General features: G+C 36.8%; 1 protein-coding gene across 2 annotated transcripts in view; it reads right to left on the reverse strand.

Annotated features, from left to right (window-relative positions):
* LOC131275506 (uncharacterized) overlaps positions 1–22,424 on the reverse strand; it is a 252,552-nt gene that overhangs the window by 38,635 nt on the left and 191,493 nt on the right. Inside the window, exon 8 of one of the 2 annotated variants that reach the window (XM_071211234.1) lies at positions 13,556–22,421. The exons of the other annotated variant lie outside the window; for it this stretch is intronic. The gene's annotated coding sequence lies outside the window, so the exon portion shown is untranslated. Of the gene's footprint in view, positions 1–13,555; positions 22,422–22,424 lie in introns of those variants that run through there. 2 annotated transcript variants of the gene reach the window in all.

The following is a 22,424-nucleotide window of genomic DNA, read 5'->3' on the forward strand; positions in this document are numbered from 1 at the left end:
AAACTGCCCCCACATCACATCTCTTCTTCCCTCTCCCTGCCCTCAGCAACTACTGTGGCCACTTTCTCCACATCAGTGATACAATTTCTTCTGTTACTAGTCACAACAGTTTTATAGTAGAATATCAATAAGTCCACTCTAAACAGTATTTTATTCCTCCACTCTCTGGACCCTTGGATGGTGATGTCCATGCCACCTCTATATCAAGGAGGGGGCTTAGACTCCACATGGATGATGGAGGCAATTCTTCTGTTTGCAGTTGTAAGCACTCTTGATTCCATGGGTGTGGTGGTTGACCATCTTCACCTCCCTGTTAGCTGGCCAGGGTAAGTCCATCGAACCAGAGTGTAGGAGTTGCAACTCTGCTAAGGCTCAGTACCCAACCGGAACAAGGGCGGCTTTTAGACACTTTCTTTGCTACCAATGAAGACAGTCCCACAAACCTCCCTCATTTAAATAGTTTTCCCAATAATTAAGGAAAAGGAGTGGAAAATGCATAGAATGAAATTGAGTACTTCCTCACCAGGGATTTCCTCAATTTCAACTGAAACTTAACCCAGCCTACTGTGATCTCTTGTCTTGCCTCTCACCCAAATATGTCTCCCCAACGTATGGGGCAGGAGCGTGAATTCTGTAATTAAACAATTTACTTCCCAACTTTATCACTTATTGGCTGTATGACCACAGAAACTTATCAACCTCTTTGAGTCTATATGTATTCATTTGTAAAAGGGAATTCTTTCTGTTAACTTTTTTCGTACCTTCAACAAAACACCCCCAAAACATAGTGGATAAAAGCTAAAATCATTTTATAATAGGTTGGTAATTTAGGCCAGTTGGGCTTGGCTGGGCTCAGCTGGGCAGTTCTTCTGGCCTTAGAGGAATTCACTCATGTGTCTGGTGTCAGTGATACTTGATGAGATTAGCTGTCTGTCTGGTAGGACAACCAGGGCAACTGGACTACAAATGTCTCATCATTCAGTAGGTTAGGTTTGGCTTGTCACATGGCAGTTCAAGTTTCTAAGAGCAGCACAAAGTTAAGCCCCAATCTCTGCTTGTATCATGAGAATCCCATTGGCCAAAACAGTCACATGACCAAGCCCTTCCTCAGTGTGAGAGGGCATTACAAAAGGCCAGGATACAAGGAGACATGCACAAATATGAGCAATTACAGAAATCCATCCACCACAAGGATAATTACAATTAATGCTTAAAGAATTTTTGTAAGAAATAAATAATACAATGCATTAAAAAGTTTAAGCATAGTTTCTGCTATATAGTAAGACACAATAAATGCTATCTACCAATACTCTTACTAGTGGTGGTGATGATGAGAAATACTGCTCCAATTTCCATACATGCGAGAGGATTTCCCTTTCAGTTTACAGAAGGAAACAGTTTTAGAGGAATAATTTTCTCCCCTCTCCATACCTTTTACTTCTTTTGAAAAGAGAGTGATTTATCTCAATTGTTCTAGAAATTAAAGTCTTGTTTATCTGTTTCTCAAACGGGGCAATTTTGCACCAAACTTTCTGCCCCCAAGAAATATGTGGCAATGTCTGAAGGCATTTTTGGCTATGAAAACTGGCAAGGGTGTGGTGCTACTTGTATGCAGGACAAACATGCTACAATTCACAGAACAACTCCCCACAATGCAAAGGATTATCTGACCCAAGATGTTAACAGTGCCAAGATCTAGAAGACCTGCTTTAATGAGTATCAGTAATGCAGTATAGCACAATCGTTAAGTTAGTAGATTGCTAAGCTACACTTGATTCCACCACTTATTAGCTGTATGGCCCTGGAAAAGTCATTTAATATTTCATTGCTTCAGTTTCCCCACTGGTAAAATAGGCTTAGGAATATGTCCCAAATCGTAGGATTATTGTGAAGATGAAATAAATTACTGTATGTAAAGTTTTTAGTAAATCTTAATAAATGTTAGTTACTGATCTATTAAATGTCATGCACATCATAAGCCCTCTCTTCATCCCATCCTCTGCTTAAATCTTTCCAACTTTCCTCATACTTTATGATCAGGATGATTAAAGGTTCTGAAGCCAGACAACCTTGGTTACTTGTTCTGAATCCTGACTTTTAAATTGATGGCTCAAGTGGTGATATTCTAAGTGATCAAGATCAGGTCATATTAATCACAACTAACAAGTAATAGTTACTTGCTTTTTATCAGATCCTATACTTAGCACTTTAGACAGATTTTCTCATTTAATACTTAACACAACCTTAATATGTTGGTAAAGACATTTCATTGATGAGACTTTGGAGGGTTATTCACCTGTCCAAAATCCCAGCTAATAAATGGAGAGGCAGAATTTAAACCAAATCCAGTACCAATGCCCATCCACTGCTTTTACCTTTCAGGGTGTTGCCACATATCATATCCATTGCTAATGTTGCCACATATCATATCCATTGCTAATGTATTTAGAGAATTGAGACTTGCCCCTCTACCTATGGAGAGAGTGAATTTGCAGGCAGAAGTTAAAAGATTGTTTTGCCACTTTGTGGTGAGACCTTGAGAAAATAATAAAAGTTCTCTGGATATTTAAAATCACTTCGAATTTGTTAATTGTTGATATCTAACAAAATTTAGATGTTATTTACATTGAGTAGGTCTAGGACCTCTTTTAAGAAGTGGATGTTCCCTTAGAATGCCTTAGAAAATCCACAGGTAAAGCTGGACTAAGTGGTTCTGAAGAATGTAAATATGATCATTTAGCAATTCTTGAAATTCCTCCATTTCTAGTATGACCTTGTCCAGTTATGGGGATTTATGAAGCAGGGTTGATGGCCAGATTCATATCTGCAAAACATCAAAAGGTCACCCATAGTATGAGCCTCGCTATTCAACTGTCTCTGGGTCATAGCACACAAACGTGAGAGCAGAGAAAAAGTCATTTAATAGGGCTATTATACTCTCAGGTTCATTGGTTCAATAACTTTCTCAGCATTCTCAAGAAACTAATATTCCCCAGTTTGCTCTCTACATTGAACTTTTTCAGAAGCTCTGACCTCTGATCTGTTTCTTGGAGACTGCAGGTGAACCACACTTATTTCTTCCTTTTTCCCTGGGAACCTATAAATTCTCTTTGCTTCTCTAGAACTGTGCTGAGGTAGATGAAGTAATACTCTCAAGATCAAAACTCTCAGGTATGACTGAGTCCTGGCTGGGTGACATTGAACAAATTATTAAACCTCTCTAAGCAACGGTTTTCTCATCTATGAAATGGGAAACTAATACTATCAATGTCAAGAGCTATTCTGAAAATAAAGTTAGTTTAGTGCATATTAAAATGCTTTATAAGTAGTGTGAAAATATATATCATTGTTATTTCTTACGTAAGTATTGCTTTTGGCATCATTTATCAAGCTCCTCTTATATATCATGAAATTCATTAAAATATATATATATATATGTATGTATGTATTATCTCATCTAATCTTTAAAAATAATCTTAAAACATAATACCTCTTATTGGCTCTATTTTAAGACTGAGGAAAATTGAGGCTTAAAAATATTCTTTCCCTAGGTCAATAAATGACAGAACCAGTACTTGAATCTGGCTTTTTCTGAATCCAAACCCCAAGCTCCTGCATTATGATATGGTATCTTTGGTTCTCTCCAGAACATAGAAGAGAATGAAAACAAGGGAGGAAACAAAGTTATTAGATTTTTGAGATAACCGTACTTTTTCTTGGGCTCTGGAATATGGTATGTGATGAGACAGATAACTGGTGTATATAGTCCATTACATTGCAAAATTATTTACAAGTCTCATAACAGAACCAAAAGATAAATATTTTATCCCTTTTTGACAGGTAGGAAAATCAAGCCTCAGGGGTTTAAAAGATGTGTCCCCAAATCACAAAACTAATGGGTAAAGGAACGAGAACTGGGACCTGTGTCTTCTGGGACCACCTTCTGCCATCTTTCTACTCTTCTGGTATGGATTTGAAGCTGTATTTGACCATTTACCAGCTATATGACTTTGGTCAACTTACTTAACCTCTCTGAGGTTGCTGCTTCATTTGAAAAAGGAAGCTATATTTTACCCAAGATGATTAGGAAGATAAAATGAATTGGTGCATATAAAGTTCCTGAACACAGTACTCAACAAATGGTAGCTAGAGTTATTACACCTCCATGTACTATTGTATCATAATTGACAGTATACATATTGTGCTGACAAAAAATTATTTTAATCTATGAAATAAGCTTTAATTATGGCCTCCTTTTCAGATGATAACATTTTTTAAAAAGTCAAATGGAAGAAGACAATGACACTTTCATAAGACCATACAAGTAGTAAATAAGTAAAAAGTTTGAGGAGGAAGCTAAGTCTTTTGATTTCAAAGAAAAATTATTTTTATTGCATTGTGCCAGGCCCTGGGCACTTGATTCACTTAAAAACCATCTCTTCATTCACTCATTTATTCAGTGTGTATGGGGTAATCTCTCAGGTTTCAAAGTGAAAGTTGAATTCAATAACCTTCTCATTGAGGGGTTGCCTTCACAGTAATAAAAAGTTGAATTCTCTTAAAAGCAAATAAAGAAACCTCCCCAAAATGCAAGAATGTAGTTCATTCATTTAACAATTATTTATTGAGTTCCTACTGTGTGTTGAGAAATACACTAAATGTTGAGGAAACAGCAGCAAACAAGACACAGCCCTTGTTCTCTATGTCTTTAAGGCTTCTAGGGAAGCAATACAGGGTTATACTTGCCACAATACAAGTACTATGAGAACTTGCCACAATACAAGTACTATGAGAGCTAAAACTAAGAACCACAGAACAGCCTAGTAGAATCAGAAAACCACCCCATGGAGAAGGATGTCAGAACTGAGATCTGAATTATGAACAGGTATTACCCAGACAGTAGTATTTTAGGCAGAGAAAAGCATGCGTGAGGGGAAAATGTGGTGCATAGGCAAAGTAGAAAGAAGTGCTATAAAGCTGAATAACAGAGAAGGGAGAAGCAGAAGGTCAGGTTAGAGTGGAAGGTAGGAACTATATTGAATGTTGCCTCTGTGCCATGAAGTTCTAACTTTATCTGAAGTATTTTTGGAGAATCATTTAAAAAGTTAGTAATCAAATCAGTTACTGATGGTCTACCAATATTTTAGAAATACTGATGTGGCTGGACTGAAAAGAATGGAATGGAGTAGGGGAAAGGCTGAAATTGGTAAGATTGACTACAGTGTTTTTTGCAAAAATATAGTTGAGAGCTAAGGTGGCTTATGGATGGAGGTGAGAATGGGAAAAAATGGACGGATTCCTAAGATATTTAGGAAAGGGCATCAACAGTGCTTGGCAAATTAGTGACTTAAACTAGTCACATTCTCATCTCTGCTACTGTCCCAATATTTGCACTGGGAACATGAGTAGAGATAAGCCCTTCCAACCCTCACCTGGAATTTTTTTTTTTTTTAATTTTTTTATTTTTTATTGAATTTGTAATAATATTACATTAAAAATATATATGTGAGGTCCCATTCAACCCCACCCCCCCACCCCCCCTCTCCCCCCCCCCCCCCCAACAACACTCGTTCCCATCATCATGACACATCCATTGGATTTGGTAAGTACATCTTTGGGCACCTCTGCACCTCATATACATTGGTTCACATCATGGCCCATACTCTCCTCTATTCCATCATGTAGGCCCTGTGAGGATTTACAATGTCCGGTGATTACCTCTGAAGCACCATCCAGGGCAGCTCCATGTCCCTAAGACGCCTCCACCTCTCATCTCTTCCTGCCTTTCCCCATACCCTTTGTCCATTATGTCCACTTTTCCCAATCCAATGCCACCTGGAATTTTAAGAGTACCAGAAGACGGGTCAACACTAGGATCCTTTAGAAACATGTTTTGATTATTGAATCTCTCTCCTGCAAATGTACTGACAAGTCTTTTAGCAAAGGAGACAGGGCACACAAAAAGTGCATAATGGGAAGTAAGGTCTCTATACAGGGATGGCAATTATAGCAATAGGGCCAGCAATAGCCCACAGCATACTCCTCAAGTCTGGCAGTAGCTAAATTGGACTCCAGACAGCTTCAAATTCAGAGGCAGAGCCTGCATCTCAAACAGAAAAGAGAGAATTGTCTAAATGCTTCCATTCTTATAATTGAAGCAATGGCACATCATTTTACATGCCAGCTTCCTGACAGGGTAACCAGGTTGAGCTGAGTGTGGGAATTCAATTATGTATCATCTTCCTGCATCTTTGAAAGAAAACTACTCAACTGGCCTGTCAAATATCCAGCATATTTGCCTGTTAGAAATTGCTATCTCCCCTTGACACAAGAAATGACTCTGCAGAAGAGAAACCTATTAGATTTTACAAAGCTGGTATAACCCTATTATAAAAACTTGACAAAGAAAGCATAGACAAGGAAAGTACAGACTGATTTTGTCTATGAATACAAATGCAAAATTTCTAAATAAAATTTAAGCATATGAAATATGACACTGTAATGCTAGAAGCTTTTCTATTAAAAATGGAAACAAAGCAAGTATGCACATAATGACCCTATGATATATTTCTCTGAAATCTCTGACCAATGCAATATGACAAGAAACATAAATACCAGCTCATGATGTAACTAGAAAATGACCTTGAATAAAAGGGTCAACACGGACCAGCAGAATATCTCAATATACATATAATACCAGGAGTTAAAAATGCTTTTTGACCTGAATAAAAGGGGGAAATGGAAAGAACAAATGAGTTTATATGGCTATGAGTCTCCAAAAAGAGCTGGGAGGTTATCAGAGGAGTTGCCCTTATGCACACCTCAGCAGAGTCCCAGAGACAGATAAAGTAGATACAACTCCAGGTATTGTTTCTTCTGAGGGCTACAGAGATCCACAGGTTCTATGGTCATGGCAGATGGAGTTCAGTGCCATGTCAGTTGGCCCTACTTTGGAGTTTGTGTTCCTGTGTGATGGAGCTGGACTCAGATGTGATCTTTGTTCACAAGCCTCTCCTGTTACTTTTACCAGAACTGTAGTTGGTGCTGGGGTTTAATGTATACCCAGGGGACCTGAATCTCTGAACTGACCAAATGATAGCCAGGTCCTGAGCCTCAACAGACTTCAGCTCCTACACTCTGGTTTATTGGACTTACCCCACTCAGCTAACATGGAGGTGAAGAAGGTCAACCACCACACCAGGGAGCCAAGAGTGCCTACAACTGAAAGCAGGAGAATTGCATCCAGCATCCATGTGGAATCTAAGCCCCCTCTTGATATAGATGTGGAGTGGACACAACCATTCCAAGGTCCACAGGATGGAGGAATAGAGTATGGATTAGAGTGGACTTACTGATATTCTATTCATGAACTATTGTGATTCATAATTGAAGAAAATGTGACATTGGTGTGGAGAAAGTGGCCATGGTGGCTGCTGGGGGTAGGGAGTGGGAGAAAGAGATGAGATGTGGGGGCATTTTCAGGACTTGGAGTTGTCCTGGGTGGTGCTGCAGGGACAGTTACCAGACATTGTATGTCCTCCCATGGCCCACTGGGTGGAATGTGGGAGAGTGTGGGCTATGATGTGGACCATTGACCATGAGGCACAGCAGTGCTCAGAGATGTATTCACCAAATGCAACGAATGTCTCTTGATGATGGAGGAGATTGTTGTTATGGGGGGAGGAGTGGGTGAGGAGGGTGGGGGGTATATGGGGACCTCATATTTTTTTAATGTAATATTAAAAAAAAAATAAAGACAAAAAAAGAAACAAATAAATAAAGAGTATAATTGTTAAAAAGGAGTTAGCAACATTTCTTATTCTTTATACATATGATTATTTACCTATAAAATCCAAGCAAATCAAGTGAAAAATTCTTAGCACCCATAAATAGTTATTAATTCTCCTGCTAAGAATTTAATCTAAAGAAATATTCAGAAAGTCAAAGTTTCATGATAGAAGTAGCCTCATACCAGTCTCCTTTTATTAGTAAAAAGAGAAAATAACCCAAATATCTAACATTAATGACATGTTCAACCATATTATTTTAGATCCAACTGATGTAGTCATTAAAACTTTTAGTGTAGCAATTAAAACATATTGTAAAGCATATTTAATAATTTGGAGAAATGCTCACACATCACGAGAATAAAACCAAAATATTAACCTAAATACTGTGTGATTCCTCTCTTGTGAAATAAACAGAAAATAAAACATATATCCATAGATATATGTAAGTGAACTGCATTGAAAATATACTGGAAATAATATAAAAATGATAATAGGGTTATCACTGTGTTATGGACTTTCAACTTTTACAGAATTTTCCTGAATCAGTTTTAACAAAAAGCTCTATCAATATACTGTAAAATATCCTATAAAAATTTATTAGATTAGATGATAAAGATCTTTTTCAATCTGTTTCTTACATAAATATGACAAATTTCTTTGAGAATATGACATTTTAAAACAGAAAAGGATCTGTGATATTACTACTCCTTAAAGACATGGGCTGTCACACAATACTAGCAACTAGCTTTGCTTAGAGTTTTTGAGACCTGTCCTTCTTGGCCACTGACCCTAACTTTCCACCAGCTAGTCTCACCAGCTAACAAAGCCTTTTTTCTTTCCTAATCCCAACTAAAGTACAGTTTATTACCCAACTCCTTGTTTCTCATCCATGATGTCTCCACTGGGCTTCTCTTGCCAACTCTTATCAAAAACCTCTTAACAAGATCCCATCTGAGAAGAGATTTCCAGACTGACATATCCTTTGGCATGGCTATATCAAGGAAGGATGACATGCAAATTCGTGAAGCATTCCATATTAAAAAAAAAAAAAAGAACCACTTGAATTCTGGCTCAGAAATCTCTATTGGGACATCTACTAACTGTGGAGTCCCAGATTTATATGGCTCCTCCCAGACCCACCCTGTACACCAAACTAACAGACCAATATCAGGACTTTTAAGTCCAAAGGAACTAAACTGAAAGAATATTTTATCTACTGAAAGTGGGCTGGAGTGGGAAGATCCTGGGAATTCACTGAGCCCCATAACTTTAGGGAGAATTGAGAATCATATCCAAAGATATGGTTTATAAATGCCCCATCCACAGAGTGAAAGCAAACACTTGAATCACAGATAAAATAAAAAATCAGGGTATAGAAAAAAGCCAAAGGAATCAGAAATCATGCAGAAAAGTCTGGATGTAACTGAAAAATCCCTGGAATACCCACAATTCGACTTCATTGATTAGCTGTGGGCATGTTGTGTTGGATTAAAAGCAAGGAACACAAGCTCAAGTGCCCACAGAGACCAGTCACTAATCTAAAAGAATTCAACAGGTTAACTGGAGAACATATGTCCCATGTAAACAGGGATGACCACTGCTCAACCTCACTGATTATTGTTGGCCTATAGCTACCAGATCTGTTATGTGGAAGGAAGGAAAGAAGGAAGGGAGGGAAGGAGGAAGGGAGGAAGAAAAAAGAAAGGAAGGGAGGGTTGTTGGAGGAAAGGGGAGGGAAGGAAAGGGGAGGGAGGGAATTCAATTTGTTCTTGAGTGATGCAGGAGGAAAAGTCTATCTGGAAATCTCTTCTCAGATAGGGTCATGTTATGAGGTGTTTTTTGTTTTGTTTTGTTTTAAAGATTTATTTTTATTTATTTCTTCCCACCCCCACACCCCTGTTGTCTGCTGTCTTGTGTCCATTCGCTATTTGTTCTGTGTCTGCTTGCATTCTCGGCAGGTCCAAGAATCTGTGTCTCTTTTTTTCTTGCATCATCTTGCTGTGTCAGCTTTCCATGTGTGCGGTGCCACTCCTGGGCAGGCTGCATTTTTTGTGTGGGTGGCTCTTCTTGCGTGTGGGGCTCTCCTACTTGGGTGACACCCCTGCATAGCATAGCACTCCTTGTGCATGACAGTACTGCACATTGACCAGCTCACCACATGAGCCAGGAGGCCCTGGGTTTGAACCCTGGACCTCCTATATGGTAGGCGAATGCTCTATCAGTTGAGCCACATCTGCTTCCCTGTTACGAGGTTTTTGATAATGGTTTTCAAGAGGAGCCCAATGTAGGCAGTATGTGTGGAAAACAAGGAGTTGGATAAAAAATTCATTACAAAGTTGGAGAAGGGGTGGGGAGGGGTGGGAAGAGGGAATTGATTCAGATAACATTAACCCATACCAACTTTTTCCAACTAAAAGTTTTTCCTTTGCAGGAGTATGAGGAAGGAAGCATTATGCTTTCTTTTGCTCCAAAGATTTGTCCAACCTATACCACAGTAAAGGCAAGGAGGAAACAGTCACCCACTAATCCAAAGCTTCACCCATTTCCCTTGTACCTAGGAGCCTGGTCAGTTTCCAAGATGTGCATGCCCTCAGGAGACCAGATGTGAGATACTCAGGGGAACGACAGTAATGACTATAGAAATCTGACTGCTATCACCACTTCTAGCAGGGTTTCAACCATTGATAGTAGAGCTGCTGGACCAGATCTAATTGACCATTGTCTATTAAGATGAACCTTCAGGAGTAAACACAAACAAGTCAAAGAGGTAGAAGAATGGAATACTGCATTAAGAACTGTGGGTTTGTCAGCTTTTGAAAATTCACTGCCTAATTTAACTTTCCCAATGCACAATGGTCCATGATTTATCTTGAGGTCATCTTATTCTTTCTTGGGATCTTAACAACTACAAAGCATATGTCTAGATGTTGATAGGTGCAAATCAACCTAGAAAAATGCATCTTTAATCTGACAGAATTTCCAAAAATAAGAAGTAAAAAGCAGGATATTATGAAAGAAATAATGAATTTCACAAGAGCTGAAGGACTTGAGTTTTCAGATTTAAAGGACTCTCCTAGTGCACAGAACAATGAAAGAAGACATTCGCCAAACGCATTTTGATAGTATTTCAGAATAATGGATAAAAAGAAGATCCTTCCAGAGAGGAACAATAGGCCATATGTGAAAGTATTGGAATTATCCCATCTTGGGGAGTACTGCTACATTCTCTTATGGAGTAGCAAAAATCACCTAGAGTACATAGGCAGTGCCTAGCAAAAGAGGACAGATTGATATGCCAGGCCCTTGATATTGATGCTTGTACTTATCAACCTTGTTCTTGTGAAATCAAAACTTTGCCTAGTAATATATACTGCCCAAGAATTACATCCTGAAAGTCTCCTTGTTGCTCAAATGTGACCTCACTCTAATCCAAACTCAACATCCTCGGGATGAGACTCCCTGGCACTGAGGGATTAATACCAAGCACCAACTATTCAGGCATTTGGAAAAAGACCTAGACCAAAAGGGGGAAATATTAAATACAATTGAGTTTTTATAGCTAAGAGATTTCAAAGTTAGTCATAAGATCACTCCAGAGATTATGCTTATGCACGTCTCAGGAGGACTTTATTGACTGCCACAGTAAACGGTGCCTCAAATAGGGTTGTGCCTGAGAGCTCTAGAGACTTCTAGGCACTACAGAAAGTCAGACAACCCCAGGAAATTGGCACCTCATCAGTGGGCCTTACCTTGGATTATAAGAAAACTTATCTCCCCAATGTATCAGTTAGACTCATTTATAATTTTTCTACACACATTTCTTCTACTCCTTTTATTTGAACCTAGAATTAGCATGTCTCAGAGACTTAAAACTTCCAGCTGTTCATATTCCAGATGAGCCCTGAATCTCAGCAGATTTGATGCCAACACCCTGGACACCTAACAAAATATGATGGACAATGCCCATCTCAAAAAACAGAGAGTATCCACAACTGTAAGCAAGACAGTTCCAACCATCTGTCTTATGAGAGCTAAGCCCCTCAATGAGAAGCAGAGTGGAAATGAACAAACATAAGGGGGAATGCAATTATGGACTAAAAAAGACTTACTATTATTCTAGTAATGGGAAAAATTGTAATATTGATATAAAGATAGTGGTCATAAGAGGTTCTGAGGGGAAGAAGAGGGAAAATTCCTTGGGACATTGGAATGGTTCTGCATGATATTGCAATGACAGATACAAGCCATTATACATTTTGTCAAAACCTATAAAATTGTGCAAAGTATAAAACATAATGTAAACTACAGAGCATGTTTAGTATGTATTCATCAACTGTAACACATAAACCACACTAATGAAAAATGTTGTGATGCTGTTAATGGGGGACAGTGTGAGGGGGAAGGGGGTAGGATATATATGGGAATACCCTATATTTTTGATGTAACTTTTATGTAATCTAAAGTTCCTCTAAAAATAAAGAAAAATAATAAAATATGTAAATTGTAATAACATTTGGAAACCAGCACATCCTAGAGAAAACCTTAAAATGTCCAATCCCGACTTTCTAGGCAAGCTATTATTAATATTTATATCTGAGTCAAATAGAGTTAGTTTTAGATATCTAGAGCTTGAAAAAATTTACCTTCCTTTTACATTTTCTCAGAAACTCTGAGAGAGAATATACCAAAGAAAATGAAGACATAAAACCTAGGAAACAGGTAATCTAACAGAAGAGACCAAGAAAGTTTCTAGGAGAAGATGAAGTTCCAGGATAACACCTGTAAGATGGCATATGGAGCAACAGTCAAAAGCGGAAAGAGAAAGGAGGGCTCCAGGGATGATATCACACGCATACACATATATACACATACATAGTTGATGACACTGAGTTTTGAGAGTTTTGTTGGATAATTTGGAAAGAACTACCAATAAATATATGCAAAACTAAGGAAAAGAGAGGCTATTATTAACTGTTTGAAAAAACAAAAGGAACTATTATCATAAAATACCTCATGGTTTTAAAAGTGATGCAAAAACGTTGAGAGAGTGAGAGCAAAGGATGTGGAAGGCAGTGGGTTGGAGATTGGAGTGGTGTAAGAAAAAATTCTTATGCTCCATAATAGGAAGTCAAAGATGAACTTTTTTTGTATAAAATAACTTCTATTTACATAATGTATCAAACATAACTGCTTTCTTTGGAAAAAGAAAATTTACAAATGACTGATACTGCTTTTTTGTCAGACTTCTTCAAGCCAGATAGAATACATGGTCACTTCTATTTCAAAGAACATGGTGGTAAACAGTGGCTATTAATGTTTTTAAATGTACCTCAATCATTTAGCAACAATTAAGCTTTTAAATCATGCCCATCACTTGCTAAGGCCTAAGTGTTCAGGAGAAAAAGTCAAGAAAAGATAAAGCCTTTAATCATATCTACTTTAAGATTTATAAAATACAAATTCTTTCTAATATCTTTGTTATATGAATTGGACTTAACATAGGTGTCAACAAGTCTTTCTACCTTATAAGGTAAATATATGATTAGGTTTCTCTTTTCTAAGATTAGTCTTAAGGATGTAGCAGTAGGATAATTTAGCTGGCTGACCTGATTCTCTAACACAATGAATTCCCAAAGATAAAATCAATACAGTAAGAAATTACATCTTCTGCAAAATTAGTTTATTACAGATGAACAAGAGGCAGATGTTAACAATGTTAAAAACATAAAAATTATGCAAGAGATAAAATAATAGTTTAATTGCGGCAATTTTACACTCAAAATAACACTAATTAAGAACCTTTTTCAGAATGAGGTTTTTAAAAATTTGAATACACAGAATTCAGATAACAATGTGATTTACCACCACAAATTTTGGGACATATTAATCACACAAAATAAACAAACGGTTTCCTTTTGGGAAATTCCACTGAGGTTTATAGATCCTCTTTTGTGACCAAAAAGTTAGACTGTAAATTTCACTGTGGGGTGATTAATAAAAAATGTTATAAGAGCAATAGTTTCAATAAATTAACAATATTGTTATACTTGCTGAGCCATATCCTATTTTGCTAATGAACTTGAAAACTGGTTGCCATTTTTAACTATACAAACACAATTATTTAGATTAAAAATCATCTTAATTAAAGAACCAAACAGTAGGCATAATGTGAGCATAGTTTTAACTTTTAGGTATAACTTATGGCTTCAATGACAAATAACTCATAGGTACAGACTTTAGCATCTTAAAGGGAAAAAATTACTGTTTAATGCAGGGATTGGCAAACGAAGATCAAGTCCAGCCATGGCTATTCATTACAGTACTGTCTGTAGTTGTTTATGTACTACAGTGACAGAGTTGAGAAGATGTCACAGATCAGTTGGCTCATAAAGAAAAATATCTTGCAGAAAACCTTTCTGACTCCAGACCTAATGTATTATTAATCCAGAATTAAAGCAATTAATTATTAATTAAATTGTTTTACAAATCAGGAAACAGTACAAGTATATAATTTACAAATATGAAGATAAACATCAGAGGGGTCAAGAGTTGAAAGTGGTTAACTCTTGGGCACTGGACTCAAAGGTGGGGCAGGAGTAAGCAGTGATAATTGTTCTTTGTTAAATGTTTATATTATTGCTAGAATTTTATAATTATTTATATTTATCACATTCATAAAAATTGTTTTAAAAGAGATTTTTTAAATCAATACAGGTGTTCAGGGGCAACATGGTGACAGAGTAAGGAGATCCAAAAGTCAGCTCATCATACAGTACACTTAATAATCAGCCAGAGCTATCTGATCACCTGTTTGGGGGTCACAGGAGACCAGAAGAGCATACTGCAACATCCTTGGAAGAATGGAAGGAGGAGACTGCCCATATGCAGTGAAGATTTGTGAATCAAACACTCTACGCTATGGAGGTCTGTCCCCATCCCCCACTGGTGGCAAAAGATACCTCGGGAGCTATTTCCTGGCTGGAGTGGAAAGCTTCATTTCCCAAGAACAGCAGAGGAAGAGATGGTCAGACAATGAATTTAGCTACTGATTAGTAAATTCAGCTGGCTAAAGTCCAAACATAAGAATAGCTAATGTTTGAATCAGTCCAATTTGGAAAGTGGCTGGTAGACTCCATTCTAACTCCATCCCCAGCATGAGAGGAAGCAGGGTTGATTGAAAATCACAGTGATGGTAGGGCCCGGCTTTTTTCTACCCAGGAGCCAAGGCTATGGCAGGCTACTGCTGCCATAACCTAGGCTCCAGCACTGCCTTGGAAGAAGCTGAGGGGACCTGCACCAGCCTCACTGAACAGCAGCAGTCACTTTCAGCCCACAGGCACTATATTGTTAGACAACTGTGATTCCATCCCCATCCTGATAGGACATGAGGGTGATTGCTTTCTCAGCCTCTTTAGGCAACTGCAGCCCCTTTTGGCCCACACAGACTAGACTGATGAATACATCTGTGGCTCCATCCCTTCCCCTGACAGGGCAGGAAGAGGGAAAGTTCTCCCTCGTCCTCTCTGGGCAACTGGAGCCACTTTCTCCCTGCACAAAATCAATTTTTGGCACACTTGTGGCTCCATCCCTGTATCTGGCAGAAGCAGAGTAGGCCAGTACTTTTTCAGTTTACCTGGGCAACCACAGTCAGTTCTGACCCCTCATGACTTAGTTTACTGCCTCAAACTGAGCTCCATCCCAGCCCAGGCAAGGGAGGAAGAGATATGGAACTTCATCAATATCTTTTATCTCTTCCTTCACTTAACTTGATTCATGATATTTGTTTGGACATCCCTGATTAGTTTTTCCACATTCTGCATCCCCTTCTGTTTTTTAGTTTGTTTGTTAGACTAGGTCATGTCTTCCCATTTCTTAGTATGGTTTGTAATTTTTTGTTGATGTCTAAGCATCTGTTTATCTTAATGAGATTATTCTGTTGGTTTGCTTCTCTTTCTACTCTAGATGTATGTGTGGTAAAGTTCCTTTTTTGACACTTGGTTCCACTTATTCTATATTTGCAGTTGTCTGTGTTCCCTTGAAAAAAAATAGGACCAGAGAAAAGGAAAGAGATAAGATGTTTTAGTCAGCCAAAGGGGTGCTGACACAAAGTACCAGATATCTGTTGACTTTTATAAAGAGTATTTATTTGGGGTAAAAGCTTACAGTCACAAGGCCCTAATGAGTCCAACTCAAGGTACCATAACAGGTACTTTCCCACCCAAAGTCATTTGCCATGTGTTGAAGCAAGATGGCAGTGATGTCTATGAGGGTTCAGCCTTCCTTCTTCCCCTTTAAGGTTTCATAGTCCCAGCTTCTTCCAATCTCAGCTGTAGGTTGGCATAAGGCTCATCTCTCAGGGTGTCTTAGCTTCTCTGTTCTCTTCAGCTGCAAACTATCAAGCTACTTTCTCTTTCCAGGGCATCTGCCTTATCTATGGAACTGGCTCTCTTACTCTGTTTATCTGCTTCAGTGTTCTTGATTGAGTGTCTGTTTATATAGCCCACCAAAGGGACAGGGACTCAACCCTGTATTCCCTAATTATGTGGTTGAATCAAAGCCCTAATCTTGACTTAATAAATAAAAGTGAACCCTTTGGATTTAATATAGTCAAAGGGTATCATATCCAGAGGAACAGACCAGTTTATAAATATAATCAATATGTCTTTTTGGTATTCATAAATAATATCAAACTGCCACAGAAGAGAAAAAGAATAATAGTAATAACTTAAAATGTAGAAGAGGAACTAAATAAGAGCTAGAAAAAGAAATAAGTAATGAGTGAAAAATCATAAAAATACAAGGGAATAATAATTTAAAAAGTGGAATAGAAAAAAATCAGACAAGAAACAGAGAAAAAATAGATGGATTGAAAGGCTGGAAAGATGAGAAAAATGAAAAAAATTAAAAATGAAGGCTAAATAAGAAGAGGTAGAATGAAAGAAAAGCAACAGAAGACAGAAAAACCTATCTGTGATATAAATGTTCCTGTTATTGATACAGTCACTAAAATAACCATATTCTTGCACTACCATGCTATCATCTAAGTAGCTACTTCATTAACCTATACTTTAATCTTTGGTGTTCCTTTCTTCTTTTTCTCCCTGGGAAATTTCATCCATTCCTTAGCCATATTTAAGGTAAGAAAAATCAAAGAAATGAAATGGCATTAGCTTCCCTCTCCAACCACATGAAACCAGGAAGAAGAAAGAGTATCATAGCCATGCATTGGTAGTTTGATGTACAGTGAACATTCCTGTCAGGACACATGACCAAAATCTGATCAATCAGATTATAATCTCTCCTCCATCTGAGAGGGAGTTAAGAGAGGGATGTTGGGAGAGAAATCGATAGGGAATCAGCCAGGCAAGATAACAAGAGTAGTGATTTAACTCGAAAACAACAGGTCAAGGGATGAGGCATAAAAGTCTAGCAGAAATTGCTTATAACCAAATAGTATCCATTTATCCCTCCTTTATTAGTAACATAACCCGATTTTATTGGGGGTGCAATACATTCATAAAGAACGACTTTGCCCCACTTCATTTGACGCTAAATGTAACCATGTGATTGTATTATGGGCAATAAAATGTAGATGAAAGTGGTACATTGCACCAGGAAAGCTGCTTCAAAGAAGCTACCTCAGCTGTGACTTTTTTCCTTGGTCTTTCCTTCCTTTTTCTGGCCTGAATTACAGTGATCCACCAGGAACCTTTGACCATGAGATGACCTTGATGATAAAAGCCACCTACCAGAATGGTTTATATTTACCAGAAAGATAAAAGGAGCTAGGTCAATCATGAAGAATCTCTTCCAGACTTGATGCATGCCTCTAGACTTTTGTACATGGAAGAGAAAGAAACTTCTCTTTTCAAATCAGATTTAATTTTAGTTTTCTATTACATGCAGCCAAACCTAATCTTACTGGAAAAATTAATTATGTAAAGTTTATGTTTAACTCAGTTTATCAATGTCCCTAAAAGAATTGTAATCCTTTAAGAAATGTATTTCTAAATAAATCTTCCCAGAAGACTAGTAATATGTGGAAAAGTCTACTGCTAAGAAAACCAACATAGAAATATGCGCTATATAAACAATCTCTTCTATTAATACTAAGTTCACTGGGAAAGGTGACTGAGTTAGGGAAATGACTAAATAAGTAAACTAGGAGAAGCACTCACTTCAAATGGACAAAGGAGAAAAAGTAAGACTTTCTACACTGCAAGGAGGTGGAAATTCTATGTTCTCCATAAGCAGGAGCTCTTCTAGTTTACTTTACTCTGGAAACTTAGATCTTTGGTCTCTGAAAAAGAGACTAGAGAAGGAAAGACAGATAGGGACAGTGTTAAGGAACCACTGATTGAGCAAGGACTTTTTTTTATTAATATATATTTTTTATTATATTGTCTTTTTTTTAAAGATAAACAAATCACAAAAATGTAACATAAAAAATCTAATAGGTTCCCACGTACCCCACAGCCCAACCGCCCACTCCTCCCACATCAACAACTACCACATCATTGTGGCACATTCATTGCATTTGGTGAATACATTTTTGAGCACTACTGAATTGTATGGATTATAGTTTACATTGTATTTTATACTCTCCCCCAGTATATTCAGTGGGCTATGGCAGGATATATAATGTCCAGCATCTGTCCCTGTCATATAATTTAAGACAACTCCAAGTCCTGAAAATGCCCCCACATCTCATCTCCACTTCCTTCTTCTTGCCCTCAGCAAATACCTTGGCCACTTTCTCCAGATCAATGGTCTGGAGATTGAACAAGGACTTTCAAAACAACGAGAGTAGGAAATCTCACTAATGTGCTCAAAGCTGTGAACAACTCATTTTAAAAAACTGGGGAGGGAGATCATGAAGAGTATTAGGGAGTTTTGGTGAAAATCTTGATGAGTGTTGGAAATTGAAATTAGTCCTGTGGGGCCTGAATACCAAATTAGAATTCATCATGAATTACAAAGTAATCTTCTTTATTGGAATTGCCCTGCAATCCAGAGCAAATGAATACAGCCCACTATTACCACCTGCTGGCAATATATCTAAATTACAGGAGTAAAACTGGTAAAAAAAAAAAAAAAAAAAAGCTAGATATCAGACAATACGTCTCTTTCATTTTCATAAACTACTCTCAATTAATATACTTGAAAAATAGTTCAACATGATAACCAATTTCCACTATTGCTTATCCAGATAAAAATGATTATTTTTGTTTTTTTGTTTTTGTCTTTATTTATTTTTTAATGTTACATTAAAAAAATATGAGGTCCCCATATACCCCCCACCCCCCTTACCCCACAACTCCCCCCATAACAATAACCTCCTCCATCATCATGAGATATTCATTGCATTTGGTGAATATGTTTTAAGCTATAGTTGCTGTGGCTACATTTATGACAAAGAGGTTTTTTCTTATTATAAAGAAGTTTTACACACATTATCTTATCCAAGTAGTTTAGCATACATATAAAGTGATCAGGGAAGATTAGAAAACTGAGGCTAAGAGATGTTAAATGATGAACTTTAATCACAAAGAAATAGGAAGGAAGGAAGAAGGAAAGGAGGGAGAGAGGGAGGGAGAGAAGGAGGGAGAAAGGAGAGAAAGAGAGAGAAAAAGATGTTTTTAAGTTTCTTGAAAAAAGGTTTAGTGTTCATTCCACTAGTCTCTGCTGATTCAGGAGAAAAATATGGAAGGGTTTGATTTTGCTTCTTTGATCAGAAATCAATTTTCCTCCAAAGTGATTTATTGGGATGAACCAGAAAATAAAATAAAGCTGATCAAAGATAACTCTCTTAGTATATTAGTAGTAATACTACTACTGTCTGAGAAAAGTGTTAAGTAGTATTTCTGCCTGCTGTCACTGACCAGTGATACTGGAGTATCCATATTGCTAGTTAAATTCTTGGATCACCATCTTTTTCTTTAGACATGTGCTTTAGCAATAAGATTATTAAAAATGAGAAATGTCTTTTCCATAGCTTCTCAAGAGAAAATGACTGAAATTTCTACCCATTTCAAAACCATTTGTCTACTTATTTAACCTTCATGAAATCAAGATGTTAAGAACTCTGGTAGCTAGAAGCCATTCTCAGAAGGACTGATCACCAAAGTTAGATCTTGAGCAAGTTATTTATATCACCATCATAGTTTATAAGGCATTTTCATGAGGTTTATGTAATCTAACATTGCAGGGATTAGCAGTAATTTCTGTTGTATCTAAGTAAACTGAGACTGAGAGACAAATGTCTTAATCAAAACAGAAAGTAAGAGGAGCTGAAAATTAAACCCAAGTTTGTTTCTTTGTTTTTTACTCTAAACTGAAACCTTATTTTATACCACATTGAATTACAATTTCTAAGTAGGCTCTGTATACAATCAGAATTGGAGCAAACTGATCAACAATAGTGAAGAAAGTTTGAAATATTATCTTTGAGCTCACCATGGTACATAAATTATTTCAGAGACTTAAAAAATGACTCATTAAAGTCTAGAATAGCCATGAAATATACAGGATTACTATCCTTGCTATATAAAGAATTTGAAAAAAATAATAAGGAAATTTTTATTCTAGAAAAAAGGCAAAGATTATAAATAGGAAATTTATAAAAGATTAAATATAAATAAATATGAATAGTCAATGACTTTAATAATCAAAAACATTTTAAGGAGATTTAATCATCTTAACCTTTATTGCTGGAACTACTGATTGAGTATGTGACTCTCCAAACAATCAATGATAACAAAGATCTATTAAACTAGCCAATACTCAGCACAAGAAGGTGTACTGAAACCAGTCTTTTTATTAACTATTTGTGGGAGTATAAGCTGGCACAATGATTATGGAAATCAAAGTGATAATATACATTAAAATGTTATAGAATGTATAGAACAAAAATGTTCAAACCATGGTCTTCCAGGTTAATATTAGTTACCCAATCCAAGCTTCTCAGTAAAATTTGAAAACAAAATACAGAATAAATTGGGACTCACAATTAAGTTAATATCATTGTAAGGGAAAACTAGGCAATAAGAACTAAGCCACATTTCTGGATGAAAAATCTCAACTGATGGGCCAACTGTTATAAGCTGACACTAAGTCTGCCTGCTTCTTCCGTTCCACAATAGTATTTGTCTATCACCCCCATCCTCAGGCAAACAGTATGGGAAACATAAAACCTATAAAAACAGAAGAGGAGAAAGTAGAATTTCATTTAGAATAATATGGAAATTGAAAATGACAAGTCCCAGTCAGACTTGGCTAGAAAATATAACCAAACCAGAGCCTCTAAGCCTTAATTGACAATTGAATGAGAAGTTTGAAAGGAACGGGAAAACTGTTGGCACACACATGTTAAGAAGACAAAGCAATGAGTTAGCTACTATATATTGTTAGAAAAGGGATAAATATAAAGACTATTTACAAGACATCTAACATAAAGTCTCTAAAAATACAAATATTAAACTCGATTGATGTGAGAGTCCAATCTTAGTAGATATATACTTATGATTCTGAACTGGGTCCTACTAGTTTGTTTATAAGAAGTTCTCTTGAGACATAATGATTTCAAAGGTTGTTATTATCTTTCAAATATAACCATATTCCTGAGGCTCTGCATAGGTTAACTTGGAAAAAAATTTTGTGATGTCTATTATGTGAAAAATAAGTTTCTTTTCCCGGAAATTATAATGTGTGGGACAGAGTATAAACTATAATGTAAACTGTAGCCCATGATTAGCAGCATTGCCTCAATATGAGTTCATCGATTGTAACAAAAGTACCACACTAATGAGTATGTTGTTAATGTGGGAAAGTATGGGAGGGGGAGTGAGTGAGGCTTATGGGAATCCCTTATATTTTTTATGTAACATTCTTGTAATCTAAAACTTCTTTAAAAATTAAAAAAAATTTTTTTTAAGAAAAAAACTTCTAGAGCTAATAAAGTCCTGTAAAGTGGCAAGATAAAAGAACAACAAGCAAAAAACAGTAGTATTTCTGTATACTAATAATGAACAATTTGAGTAGGTCAAGAAAAAAATTCCATTTACAATAGCAACTAAAAGATTCCATTTACAATCGCAACTAAAAGAATCAAATATCTAGGAATAAATTAAACTAAAGATGTAAAGGGCTTGTACATAGAAAACTACACAACATTGTTAAAGAAAATCAAAGAAGATCTAACTAAATGGAAGAAAATTCTGTGTTCATGGATTGGAAAACTAAACTTCATTAAGATGTCTGTCCTACCCAAGTTGATAAACAGATTTAATGCAATCCCAATAAAAATTACAACAGCACTTTTTACTGACTTGGAAAAGGCCAATTATGAAATTGATTTGGAAGAGTAAGAGGCCCAAAGAGTCAAAAGCATAATGAAAAAGGAAAATGAAATTGGAGGAATGGTGCTACCTGACTTAAAAGCATGCTACAAAGCTACAGTGGTCAAAAACTCCCCACCATCTTAACCACAGTACATTGGTTCACATCTGAGTACTTGATCCAAGCTGAGTCAATCAGAATTTTTCTCCTGGGAAACTCCTCCCTGATGACTGTTCTCTAAATGGAGAGTTGTGGCAGTAATGATTTTCGGTCCTGTGTTAATCATATCTTGCTCTG

Source organism: Dasypus novemcinctus, chromosome 23 (genome assembly GCF_030445035.2).
Source record: "Dasypus novemcinctus isolate mDasNov1 chromosome 23, mDasNov1.1.hap2, whole genome shotgun sequence".
Taxonomy (NCBI): domain Eukaryota; kingdom Metazoa; phylum Chordata; class Mammalia; order Cingulata; family Dasypodidae; genus Dasypus; species Dasypus novemcinctus.